The 13,754-nt window shown below is 33.1% G+C and overlaps 2 protein-coding genes across 2 annotated transcripts in view; both read left to right on the top strand.

The window, feature by feature from the left end:
- LIMK1 (LIM domain kinase 1) overlaps window positions 1-5,613 on the top strand; it is a 69,948-nt gene extending 64,335 nt beyond the window's left edge. Inside the window, exon 14 of the mRNA XM_076480342.1 lies at window positions 5,486-5,613. The gene's annotated coding sequence lies outside the window, so the exon portion shown is untranslated. The remainder of the gene's footprint in view (window positions 1-5,485) is intronic.
- The window catches only part of LOC143239355 (GPN-loop GTPase 1-like), a 54,346-nt gene continuing 46,077 nt past the window's right edge, over window positions 5,486-13,754 (top strand). The window contains exon 1 of the mRNA XM_076480345.1: window positions 5,486-5,828. The gene's annotated coding sequence lies outside the window, so the exon portion shown is untranslated. The remainder of the gene's footprint in view (window positions 5,829-13,754) is intronic.

Genomic DNA, 13,754 nt, shown 5'->3' with positions numbered 1-13,754 from the left:
TTAGTTTCACCAAGAGGGAACTGTGTTTATGGCTGAAGTATATCTTTCGTAGATTCTCAGCCAACACTTGGCTGAGGTGTTACCAATGTTTTGGGTATGATGCAGTAGGGATACTCAGAGATTCTGGAACTTGGATAAGTTAGATGCACAACACCATGTACTTTTGTTATCTGTAGTTAAGAGAAGCTCTCAAATGTCCCATGGTTTATGACTTTCACTAATTGCTACACACTGTCTTACTTGTTAATGAATTACATTATTATGGTCATGGACAGCATGCACATCGCTTTGTAGAGGTAATTAGAGTAAGAGAAGGACCAGCAACATACTTAATGTTTAATATGAACTGATATCAGGTCATGATGTTATTTATGATAATTTGCTTTCTTATTTTGTAATTATATATGTTTGGATATGGTTTGTCGTGACAGGTGAAATGCTGAATTACACATCTTTCTACAGGTGTCTGGCAGAATTATTTTCTGTTCTAATAAATTGTTCATGGTTTCCACAAAACCTGTTTCATTGTACAAATTGCATATGTACATGTTCAACATAACATGCATTTCTCAGTTTGACAGCGCAAAGTATGTTTGTATTATATTTTAATAGTAATGATTTTATTTGTTGCAAAATAAGCAAATATTATGCTCAAGACTGTATTATCATAGCATGAGTAACACAATATTGTCATAATTACTGCTACTGGTTGTGTATAAGTAGGAGAATACCGTTTATAACATACTCAGGAAAATATATTACGAATACAATAATGTGGAATCCATGTATTCTTTCCTTAGGGTGTGACAGATTTACTGTTAAACTTTTATTTTAATATCTACATTTGTTTCAGTTTAATGCGTGTAACTTATATGGTTAATTTTGTATTGCACTAGACTTGCCTGTTTTCTCAATTTGTAGAAGATTCTTGAAAGTAAGAATCAACAATATATGTTTTACGAAAGCGCTAGCGTATCTTCGAATATTGCTGCCAAGTGAATTTTCGAGGATCTTGCTTAATTAGTATAAACGCTAGCCATTACAAGACAGTTAATAGAATATTGTTGGTCAGCTACAGTCAGTATATTATAAGTCTCGGAAATTAAAAGTGTAATAACTTTTTATTAATAGTAAACTACAGACATTTGAACAGAAACGTTTATAGAATTCGAACATTACAAACCGCTTAGCTTCAGTCAATTAATTTCGGACGTTAATATTTCTACGAGAACATTAAATATCTTCGTCGAAAAAATGTCATGTTGTAAGCAGTATGAGGCCAGCCAAGAAAATACAGCTAGCTAGTTTAAGCTAGGTGTATGGCCCGGCATGGCCTAGCGCGTTAAGGCGTGCGCTTCGTAATCTGAGGATCGCTGGTTCGCGCCCGAGTCGCGCCAAACATGCTCGCCCTCCCAGCCGTGGGGGCGTTATAATGTGACAGTCAATCCCACTTTTCGTTGGTAAAAGAGTAGCCCAAGAGTTGGCGGTGGGTGGTGATGACTAGCTGCCTTCCCTCTAGTCTTACACTGCTAAATTAGGGACGGCAAGCACAGATAGCCCTCGAGTAGCTTTGTGCTACAAAACAAACAAACAAAAGCTAGGTGTAACTATATCAACTTAGAGTTAATTTGCTCATCACGGACTTGGACCGTCGCTAAAATATTCAATACTAGACTAGATAGAAGATTCAGTATAGTTTGTAAGTTTATAAAACTATTGTATGTAAACCAGTATTTGAAATAACCATTAATATCAATTGTATTGTTATTTGTATATTAAAATATATTTGTGTTAAGAAATAAAATTGTGTGTATAATTCATATTGGCAAATATCATAAATTTGATACGTATTGAAATTCAATTAAATTCTAAATTATAATTAAAATTTCCGACTAGTTGAAAACTTAATACGTAGTGTACGTGACATAACAAATCAGACACTCAGCCGAGATAAATTATAATCCGCAACATAATAAGTGCTAATATTACTGAGATTTTAAAAATAATTTATTTTTTGGTCAAAGCTTAAATGGTACACAGAAATGCAACAATGAAATGTTATAATTTGGATTTCAGGATTCTCGAATGCTCAACAATGTCTGAAGACACATCAGTTGAGTCTTGCTCTCGAAGGTTTTCTACTAATTTAGTAAACAGGTAGTACTTGCACAATACACATCCAACAATATATGTCACATCCATCAAATTGAAAGAAGCTCAGATATTAAAATAAATGTATAATAGTAAATCCATAACATACTGCAGAAATTAAAATCTCAGTTTTTATTGGTATCTTGTGAATTGGCATAACTATCCCAGTTCTCTCATAGTTTACATGCTGTGGCATATGCTGATGATACCTGTACTTGGATGTTGTTGTAGAAGAGAAGAACAAAGTATTTGCTTTGCCTATGGAGCTTGAGCTACTTTCAGACCAAGTGCCCATAACTTGCCCACATATAACGAAGACAAAGCTATCAGTTTTGATTGACAGTTGAGCAAGCACAGAAGGGGTAGTAACAGGCACTGAACAACACTGTTACATTTCTAGGAACCAGTTAAGCCTACGTTAGACCTGGGCACTAATTTGGGTAAGTGCAGTAGACAGTTTTCACCAAAGTTAGCCAAACGCTTTCAGGATGGATGAACCTTGTTTCATGCCTGTTATAACGCAAAAGATACAGTCCCTAATTGATACAGGAGTAGCCAGAAGATTAATATATCTCATACTATATTGAAACTTTAAAAAAACATCACCTGATCCAGTCAACAACTATTTTGTTCTTTTGAATGGAGGTGGAGTAAATATGAATGAAGATATGACTTTCCAACTATGTCCATCAGTCACAGAATGAAGGTAGCTCTTACACTTCATGATTCTGGCATTAGCAGCCTTGGGATGAACATACTGTGGAGTTTACCAGTTTTTCCTGTGCAAGCAGTACATTGATGTCTTGTGAGAGTTATCTGAAGCCAACCGAAGTGGATCCAGGAATAGTGTACTACAGTTCATGTGAGAGAGGAAATAGCAGTACTCTCATTTACACAAGCAGTATTCCATAGTTTATTATGAATGAAATTTAGCATGTAATGCTCTTATAGAACCTACTCATGAAAGTAAACAACATTTGCTCAGGTAGTCATTTCTGTAAAGAGGAACGAAATTATAATACTGTTCTGCAGTTATGGCTAATTTGTTATCCAATTTCTCTCTAGAATAGTAATTAGCATGGTGAAAAAGTAGAAATTAGTTTGTTTTTCAATTTCGCGAAAAGCTACACGAGGGTTGTTTACGCTAGCCGTCTCTAATTTAGCAATGTATGACTAGAGTGAAGGCAGCTGGTCATCACCACCCACCGCCAATTCTTGGGCTACTCTTTTACCAACGAATAGGGGGATTGGCAAGCACATTAAAATGCCTCCATGGCGAGCATGTTTGGTGTGGCGGGTATTCGAAACCGCGACCCTCAAATTACGAGTCAAACGCCCTTACCACCTGGCCATGCTGAGCCAAAAATATAAGTAACCGAAGATAGCAGTATTTCTAAGATTGCTTCTGTTAAACCCCATCTAAAATTGAATATATGATTATCAACAGGACTGCGTTCATACTTGGTGGTTGTTCAGACAATCTAAACTCATTGCAATATCAATGACCTGTTGGCTAAATATACCAAAGTATTTGTATGACCAGATAGCCAACACAGCATCATAAAGATACAAAAGATGCACGTCTGGTTAAAAAAACAAACAAACAAACACTATTAACACTTCGATGGATTACCAATGGTGCAGTCAGTGCTGAGAAACAATGGTAGAATAAATGTTAAAAGATTGGTTTGTGCAGCCTTCAGAAATTGTTTGGTCATCTCTAGTAGTGACTCTAGTAGTTTCTTTGTTATGTTATAGAGGTAAATATGGTTACTTACATTGAAACATTTCTTCTACCATAAACATTGCATTGAATAGGGTCCAATAGTTCAAAGTATTAGCCATAAAATTTGGATGCTGATAAATCAGGCTGGATGATAAGAAATGACTTAGCACTATCTGTATGAGTTTTGTATCGTAGCTTTTGGCTTTTGTGACATACCCACAACTTTTGAAAGACTAACAACATTTACACTGAAGGAACTGCAATGTCCGGTCTACACTGATGACGTTTTGGTATTTGTTTACACGTTCGAGTTTTGCTGTCTGTTATTCCAAACAAAATACAGGCAGGCTTGAAAATGAAATCATGAAAATGTACATCCAACAGAAATGTTGGATCATATTAGGGATATATATGGAATCCCCATATATCCTACTAAAACACCAGTGGTTTGACATTAGCTTCATCCTGTGACTAATGAGCAGCTCACAGCTTCATCACAATATCGTCAGTTTATGTTCAACTTCTGTAAGATTTTCAAACCGTAATTAACTCTCACTAAAGTTAAGATACACTTCAGATAGAGTAAAACCGTGAGCAAGGAATTCCAGTCCGTGAAACGTGCTTTAGTATAAGCCCCAGTATTCACATATTCACAACAGGGCAAAAATTTATTGTTAGATACTGACACCAGTGATAGTGAAATTAGAGCAGCATTATTGCAGTTGCAGGATGGATTAGATCGTGTAATAAATCTACTGACTGTAAATTCTGTACAACATAGAAAAAATACTTGTAGTTGTAGTCATTGTAAAACACTATTGACACTACATGTATGGCAGAAACTTTATTATTTACCCTTTTTATACAGATAGGGGTCTTAATGTATTTCATAACGTTTTATAAACTTACGTTGAAAGTTTTATTAAATTTCTGTGTTATTAAATCAATCTTTGACCTGTAACTCGACTTTTAATTATATATATTATTTTATTTCTTAGTTCAAAAGTGAATATTAAAAAGTAGCTAAAGAGGGATATTTGTATCACATACATTCGCTCAGATTGTATTTAGGGCTTAATAAAATGTAAAGTCTATAGTTTTTGACTTATTATAAACTTAAATTAACAATATTACAAACTCGGATATAAAATAAGAACCTCCTATATTTTGTAAAAGCTTTGTTAGGAAGCCTGATAAATTACAGTGAATGTCTGAGAGTTCCTTATAGAAAATAGCCTTAAATATCGCTGGTCATCTCTAGTTGTGTGCGCCATTAGTCAATATGTTGACACAGTTTGTGGCCCATGTATTGGGGGAGCACTAAATATTACAGATTTGCAGCAGCAACATAAATGATATTCATAGACTAGGGAACTAACTTCTATAGGCAGCATTTTCTAAGCTATGTAAAGAGTTAGGTGGAGTAAAATTAACACTTTGTCTCATGATTTAGTACAATGGGTAATGTAGACTTTAAGTATATTCTTGTTACCTCTGTTAATACCAAATGATCTTACTTGGATGAGCACTTACAACAGAACAGAGATTAAGAGATTTTCTGGCAAACATCGTAATGTTTCAGTAGAATATTTTTCTTCCTGTACACAGATGTTTGACCCTCCACAGAGTGAACGTCCCACAGTGTCCACAAGATTATATGGAGTAGTAAAAATCTGCATTTGTTAACGTGCAGCTATGAAGAATCATCGTATGACAAAGAGGTGATATATGACAGTGTAGGCTCCATACATGTGAGACCTGCTGCTCTGCTTCAGTTAGTCAGGACTCCATCTTATGCTGTGAAATATTTGTCTATTAATGTACGAGTGATTTCCAATGCAAAATATCTAACAATTTATGAAAACGCTCATTTGATCTGGCTATATTGAAAAGTTCTATCGAAAATACCTCATGGTACTCACTGTACCTTCTCTCCATAAACTTGGAAAACGTATGTATCTTCTCTATGTGTGATAAAGAAGTTATATTTTGTTTAAGTTTATACTGAAATATATTATATTAACATTAACCTTGGCCTTATAAGAATTTTAGGTTAAAGTGTTTAGTTTAGCTGAATTTTACCACTGATGATTTAATTTGTAATGTCTGAAAAGGAAAAAAAAAAACGAGTTGAGTTTGTTGGCTTCTAGATGAATGTACTTCACATATATATAATAATAAATAAATAAATAAATACGTGTGTATGATTTCACATTCTTGTATCGATATGAATACCATACTAAGTTGTTCGGAAATGTTGAATAACAAATGTATCAGTTACAAAAATAACAGAATTATTTAAATATGCTTATGAATAGAAGTAAAGAGTTTGAATTGGATGTTAAGACCTTGTTAATATTAAATTAACTGTGATTACTTACTTGTGAAATATTATTTGAAAATGCAGTGCACATGCTAGTTCCAGTAGCTGTTGTAAGAAAATATATGGCATTTTGCAGATCTTCATGGAAAGATAAGAGCAACAAAATCTCACACTTTGTGTAAAATCACAGTTTTAACTGTTGTTTTTAGTAAGAGCAGTGTATAATATTTTGATTGGACGAAATGAAATATTTATGACATTGAGTAAAATTATCAGTAGTAAATGAATTCATAAACAGTAACTTAGATATCATATCAAATGTAAACTTTATTTAATTATGTTAGAATATTTTTGAATACGCAGAGTGAAATTAAATAATATTCATATTATGAAACTTCATAAATTACACTTAGCTCGTATTAAACCTTTATATGGACATAACTCATAATATAGATTGGCTTCTTCTGAGTCAGTTCATATATAGGAATCATTTTTGCAGTCTCGAGTCCATTTCTTTCCTATTAAGCCTGGACTACATTTATATAAAACAGCTATAGATATTGGTCAGATGGAGATGTAGACTCAATAAAACCTGAGGACTGAGCTCACAGGCATTAAAGATACATGTTATATAGATAAATACAGTGTGAACATAGACGGCCATAGAAATGTCGTTTGGCTACTGTCCCATTTTAACACCATGTCTCTAAAGTCAGTTTTAGAAAAGTGTGGACAGTTGTAACTCTCCTTACATCCTGTGCGTCCTGGAACATCGCTTCAATGAGAGCTATCTGTCTAAGACTCTATTTAAGATGAAGGTTTGGATTAAGCAGTCGATCCTCACACTTAAAATACTGGTTTGATGTTTACTGTAACTGATTCTATGGATGACGTTGCATTATTTGCCAATGCAACAGATATGGGAAAGCGCATCATGTCTATCATTGGGTTATTCCTGAAGTTTTCTATGGCCAAGTGACCCCATCAGTGAGCTTATATTAATATTCCATATATGTGACCAAGAGAACACAAGTCATGAAAGAAAAGTTAGTGAAAGAAAACGTAAGTTAACCAGCATGTGAGTGATTAGCCTTATGGGGGATTTCTGCTGTGTGTTTCACAGTTCGGTGTTGTAACAACAGAGATAAAGATAAATAAATTGTCTTGTTAATTGAGTTTTAAAGTAACTTAACCAGTCTGTGTGGACTTTCAGTAAAAAAAAAGACAGTTATTTAAATCCGTATCTCATGACGGCTGATATAGGTATTAACACTTACATCACGAATTATTTAAATCTCTGGACACAACTGTGATAACCAACAAAAGAAGTAATGTTTAATTAGACTATGTGATTGTTAGTTTAGCCGTAATGGGCAATATTTTAAAGTGAGTTTTACAGTTTAACAGAGATAAGAGGAATAACTTGTTTTGCTAAAGGATGTTATAAAGTAACTGAATGCGTCTGTGTGAACTTTGACAGAAAGGGGACCATTTTTAAAGTTCGATAGAATTGTGGTAATCCACGGGTAACATAAGTAAATTTATCACTGATCAGATAGTAAGAAACAGATAGAGAAATATAATTCGTCTTGTGAATGGAATTCTAAAGTAACTATGTACTTTTGATAAGAAAAGAGAATTATTTAGAGTTTTGGATACAGCTGTAATATCCCATAGTGTAAAGAATTTTTTTGTAGATACGTTTGACTTGTTTTGAATATATTATGTTAAAACGAGTGGATTATGTGTTGTCGGTTTATTGTTTTACTATATTATCAACAAGCCACAGTCACCTACTATAAAGTATACAAGCCCAAATATATAAAACTCTAACATTTAGCGAGCTAGCCAGGCTTATACAGTGGAAGCAAAAAGAGTGTAGAGGTTATAGCCATGCTACAGAACTTTGTCAACAGATTTTAGTAATTGGATTGAGAAAGTAGAGTGTATTGTGTTAAAAGATAGTGATTCACGAGAGTTTGTCAAACAGCAACAATAACTAGAACGAGAGTATAGACATAGAAGAGAGGAAGAAGTAATCAGTGATGTTGAGAAAACCCATTTGTAGAGAAAAATATATATGTAGAAACGGCTCGTTTGGGTTGATTTTTTTTTTTTTTTTACGTAGAGAAGCGAACAACGTTTCGATCTTCTTCGGTCATCGTCAGGTTCACAAAGAAAGAGGTAACTGACAGGAAGCTGACCATATGTTTGAAAGAGGTTGTTCGCTCCTCTACGTAAAAAAAAAAAAAAAAAAATTCTCAACATAAAACGAGCCGTTTTTACATATATAGAGGAAGAAATACTAAACTAAGAAAAGGAAATAGAGAGAGAAAATATAAGAGCACAAGTGGAGAAAGAAGAGAGAGAGAGGAGAGACTAGAAATAAAGAGAATAAGAGAACAAACTGAGCTTTCAAAGTTTACCCAACAAAAAATAAAGATTCCAAGAATGACAATGGGATCAAGGCTAGCCAACCCATGCTGTCCAAGTGTGATAGACAGAAAGATGATATGGATGTCTTCCTGGAGAGATATGAAAGATTCACCCAAAGTCAGAATTTGGACAAAGGCTATGGACTATGATAAGTTAAAAGTGGCCTTACTGTTTAAACCATATACTTTAAAAACTGAAGTCATGAAAACTTATCGTAGCATGCCATTCACAGCACATTTGCTTTTGTTAATTCAGTTAATAGCTATGGATATTTTAGACAAATTGCCGATATCTTATGCAGGAAATAAATATGTATTATTAGTTGCAAAGTGTTTGAAATAACATAGTAGCTAGACATGGTTTACCTCAGTATTTACTAATAGATAGAGGTAATAACTTTATTCCTAAGTATTTGAAGGACGTTTATAAGTTACTAGGTGTTAAGCAAATTCAGACATACCACTTACCATTTAGCTGCTAATGGTCTATTAGAGAGATTCAATAGAACTTTATTTGACACGATATCTCAGTGTTGTGAGAAGCATCAGAAAATGGGATCAGCAGGTTCACGTGTTATTATTAGCATATGAAAGTGCTGAAAATGAGACTATTCAGGAAAGTCCATTATTTATATTACATAGTAAAGATGTAATTCTACCTATATAAGAGATATTAGCTACTAGAAAGGTGAATCACGCAGTAGGTTGTGATTATAAAACTGGTGAGCATATAAAGCAAGCTAATAAGAAGACATGAACTAGTGAAATAGGATGATGGGACAAAGTATTGTTAAACAACTCTGTTGTTGAGGAAGGAGATATCAAAAACCTAGCAAAACTATGGAAGGGACCATTTAGAGTTATAAAGCAAAAAAAGTCCAGTAAATTTTGAAATCCAGGAGATCTATAGAAATAGTAAACAATAAATGCATTTTAAAAGATTGAAGAAGAAGAAGGAAGAGTATAAATCGTATCAGTATGAAACTTTAACTGATGACACGAAGGTAGATAAGCAAGGGAAGAGTATAAATCGTATCAGTATGAAACTTTAACTGATGACACGAAGGTAGATAAGCAAGGGAAGAGTATAAATCGTATCAGTATGAAACTTTAACTGATGACACGAAGGTAGATAAGCAAGGGAAGAGTATAAATCGTATCAGTATGAAACTTTAACTGATGACACGAAGGTAGATAAGCAAGGGAAGAGTATAAATCGTATCAGTATGAAACTTTAACTGACGACACGAAGGTAGATAAGCAAGGGAAGAGTATAAATCGTATCAGTATGAAACTTTAACTGATGACACGAAGGTAGATAAGCAAGGGAAGAGTATAAATCGTATCAGTATGAAACTTTAACTGATGACACGAAGGTAGATAAGCAAAATGAGAATCTACAAACATAAATTGATAATTCAAGTGCATCTGACTTGTCTTTTGATGATAAAGAGATAATACAAACAGAAACCTCAGAGTCAAAGTATAATAATGTCATATTTAGTGACAAAGTAATAATGACAGAGGATGCCTGAGTTGAAGATATCAGTGACGAAGGCAGTGCGTCAGTAACTGAGAATGATATATCAAGTACCCCAGTAATGACACAAGTTGATATAGTGACCTATGAATATAACCGTAGATCACGTGATCCAATGCCAACTCAACCACAAGTTGTTTTGTTGGAGAAGGAAATTTGGTATTATCTGGAGATAAATAGATAAGTGTTGAAGACATACCATTTCCACAGTATGTTCGATTATTAGGCCAGTTACGAGAAGAACTAGTTGCATTAGAGAAGTCATTTGATGTTGATACCAGAGTTTACCTAAATGGGAGGTATTTACTTCACTGGTGATAGGATTAGTTATAGTAATAGTAAATATTATGTTATATAATAAACGAGAAAAATGGCTTGCATAAAGTTGTGGACATTAGACAGTGTCTTAGTAACTGAGAATGACATACCAAGTAACCCAGTAATGATAGAATGTGATATAGTGATCCATGATTATAACCTTAGTTAAACCTTAGATAATGTGCCAGCAGTCAGTCTTCACTAGCAACAGTAGTAATCAGTCTCCTAGGATAGAAGTTCAGAAGGAAATCTCCAGAAGTCTCATGTTCTATAACATGAATTTATGTCTACAGACTTGATTAGTAGTAATATTAGTCAGTATAATTGTATACAATAAACAAGACAAATTGGCCTGGAAAAAGTTGTAGACATCTGGTTGCCTGCGTAAATCAAAAATGAAGAAAAGAACCGAGACAGTTAATAGAAGATTGTCCTATTCAAAAACTACAGAAGTAGAAAAACTAAATAACTGTGACCCATCTAATTAGGACAAATACAGATGACAAAATTAGGCTAGCAAATTATAAAAAGCAAATTTATAGAACAAAATTAATAGGTTTAGAAAATAAAAAGTTCGAGAATCAGTGTTACTTAAACAAGATTTAGTTTAATGTATGATGAAGAAAGTACTAGAAATTGCTGTCACCAGAAAAAGAAAACCGAAGATAACGTGATATATGCAATATCAAATGAGTGGGTGAGAAGAATGAACAAGTGAAGTGCATGAGTGAATTAGAATAAATTTCAGACAGTGATGGAAAACTCTGAACTACTTCCAACTGGTTATAAAATACTGGGTTGATGACAAGGAAAAAGATAGAACTGTGATGATATACTACTAAATCGACAGTGTTTTGGATTTAACCTAACTTAGAATTATAACACTGCAGGAAGAAGAAATGTAAAGCTCCCATACTTGAAACCGAAAGTTTTAGGGGAGCATACATTTACATAGTGGAGGAGTTGGCCATCAATGACAAATTTATGGAATAGATTGACACTTACAGTTTTAGAACACCATTACTGAGGAAAATGCTGAGTGAGGAAGATAATAGATATGTCGTGTGGTACGTGACATGCTAGTACAACATCATGTGGGAAGGAAGAGAATACAGCTTCACAGATTTGATTAATATCTGCTGTTTTATGATCATATGTATAATAAACTTTACTGTGAGGGATTAGAGAAAATAAGACTCGTAATACAGTTGATGGGAGTGTACATCTGGAAAATTTTGGATGCCCAGTATACTGACATTTAAATCACGATAGTCCTGTTTTTCGTGATTACCATGTACAACTATTTGAACACTGTGCTAAATGAAAGGTCTGCCTGTAGTGTGAGTGGATCATAAAGAGACAGATCAGTGTACCATTTCTTTCAACAGGAGTATTACGAAACTAGAGAACAATAAGAAAAAGAAGATCTGGAAAAATAAAGAAAGAAGAAATTATTTGATTGTCATATAATAAACTTAAACTGATTGTCATATAATAAACTTAAACTGATTGTCATATAATAAACTTAAACTGATTGTCATATAATAAACTTAAACTGATTGTCATATAATAAACTTAAACTGATTGTCATATAATAAACTTAAACTGATTGTCATATAATAAACTTAAACTGATTGTCATATAATAAACTTAAACTGATTGTCATATAATAAACTTAAACTGATTGTCATATAATAAACTTAAACTGATTGTCATATAATAAACTTAAACTGATTGTCATATAATAAACTTAAACTGATTGTCATATAATAAACTTAAACTGATTGTCATATAATAAACTTAAACTGATTGTCATATAATAAACTTAAACTTGCTGCATGTTTTAGTATTTAGATGATTTCTTGATATATAATTTGTTTGTTTTTGAATTTTGCTCAATGCTACATGAGTGCTATCTGTGCTAGCCATTCCTAATTTTGCAGCATAATACTAGAGGGAAGGCACCACTCACCACCAACTCTTGAGCTACCCTTAATATATAACATATTAACAAGATAATTATTGTGACTTTATGGTTTATATAATCATATAATGTAATGGATTGTCACTGTAATTGTGTTAAGCTATTTGCTTTTATAGAATGAGTATTATTGCTAGCACTATGATTAGGTTTTATCCAATGTCAGAAGTGTATAATGGGATAATGTAAAGATAACTGTTACTTAAACCTGATAAATGATAGCTTATATAATTGATGTTGTTATTATTGGTGGAGATAAATATATGATGATATTATATGTTAAATGGATTAATTTAAAGAATTGTAATAGTAATTAATAAGTAGCGGTAGTAATTGCTAGGAAACTTAGCAGATTGTTCAATAAGGTAAGATATAACAAAATTATTGTAAGTGTTGTTTGATCTACCAAAAAAAAAAAAGAGAAATGGAAACATAGGTGATGAAATTTTTATTGGTGATAAAAATTTATAAAGGAGGGAGGAATGTTAGCATTTATGGCATTTTAGGTATTTCACTACAATTCAAATGCTTCTATGTAAGTAAATTACTGCTGTCCATTTTTATATATAGAATTGAATATATAGTGTTAAGATATGAATGAACTGAATTCAGTCAATATAATAATCAATAATCTGTTGGTAATGTTGAATAATTTATTGGCTGTTATAGAAAGTATGATCAACGAACAGTTACTAATTCAAATTGATGAATTTGATATTTTTGATGTTAATATATTTCAAGATACATTTGGTAATTTTGATATAACTAAGTATCTTGAGATGGTGTATTAAAGTGTTGTTGATTTAGTGGAGCTTTAGTGTCAGAGTCATTCTTTAATCTAACCATAAGTTTCCTCAAGTTAGTGACTTGGATGCTTCATTTGAAACTGCAAATCTCAATTTCTTATAAATTTGATGTGACTGGCAATAAACGTGAAACTCCAATGATTAGCCTACCTGGCTTGCCTGTTATAGCGGTCTACCAAAAGTGACAGGAGCTTAACAGATAAACAGCTGAAGATATACTATATTTGTTATAAAACTGGGCAAATTGCAAAGGAGTGCAAGTCTATCACCAACAAACAACAGCAGAAATCTCAACATAAAGCAGATGGAACTACTTACAGAAGTAGTGCTGGTAAGAAACAAGAAAATAGTTATTGTGACCATAAATTATCCTGCTATACCAAACAGCATCAAGAAAACATGTTAGATTCACCACAAGAAAGATGTTTTGTTTCTATGATTGATCACTGTACAACTTAAGTTAACAAATGGATC

This window comes from Tachypleus tridentatus, chromosome 13 (assembly GCF_004210375.1).
Source record: "Tachypleus tridentatus isolate NWPU-2018 chromosome 13, ASM421037v1, whole genome shotgun sequence".
Classification (NCBI taxonomy): Eukaryota; Metazoa; Arthropoda; class Merostomata; order Xiphosura; family Limulidae; genus Tachypleus; species Tachypleus tridentatus.
Note: the sequence above shows the minus strand (reverse complement) of the source record. Positions and strands in the feature narration are given on the sequence as shown.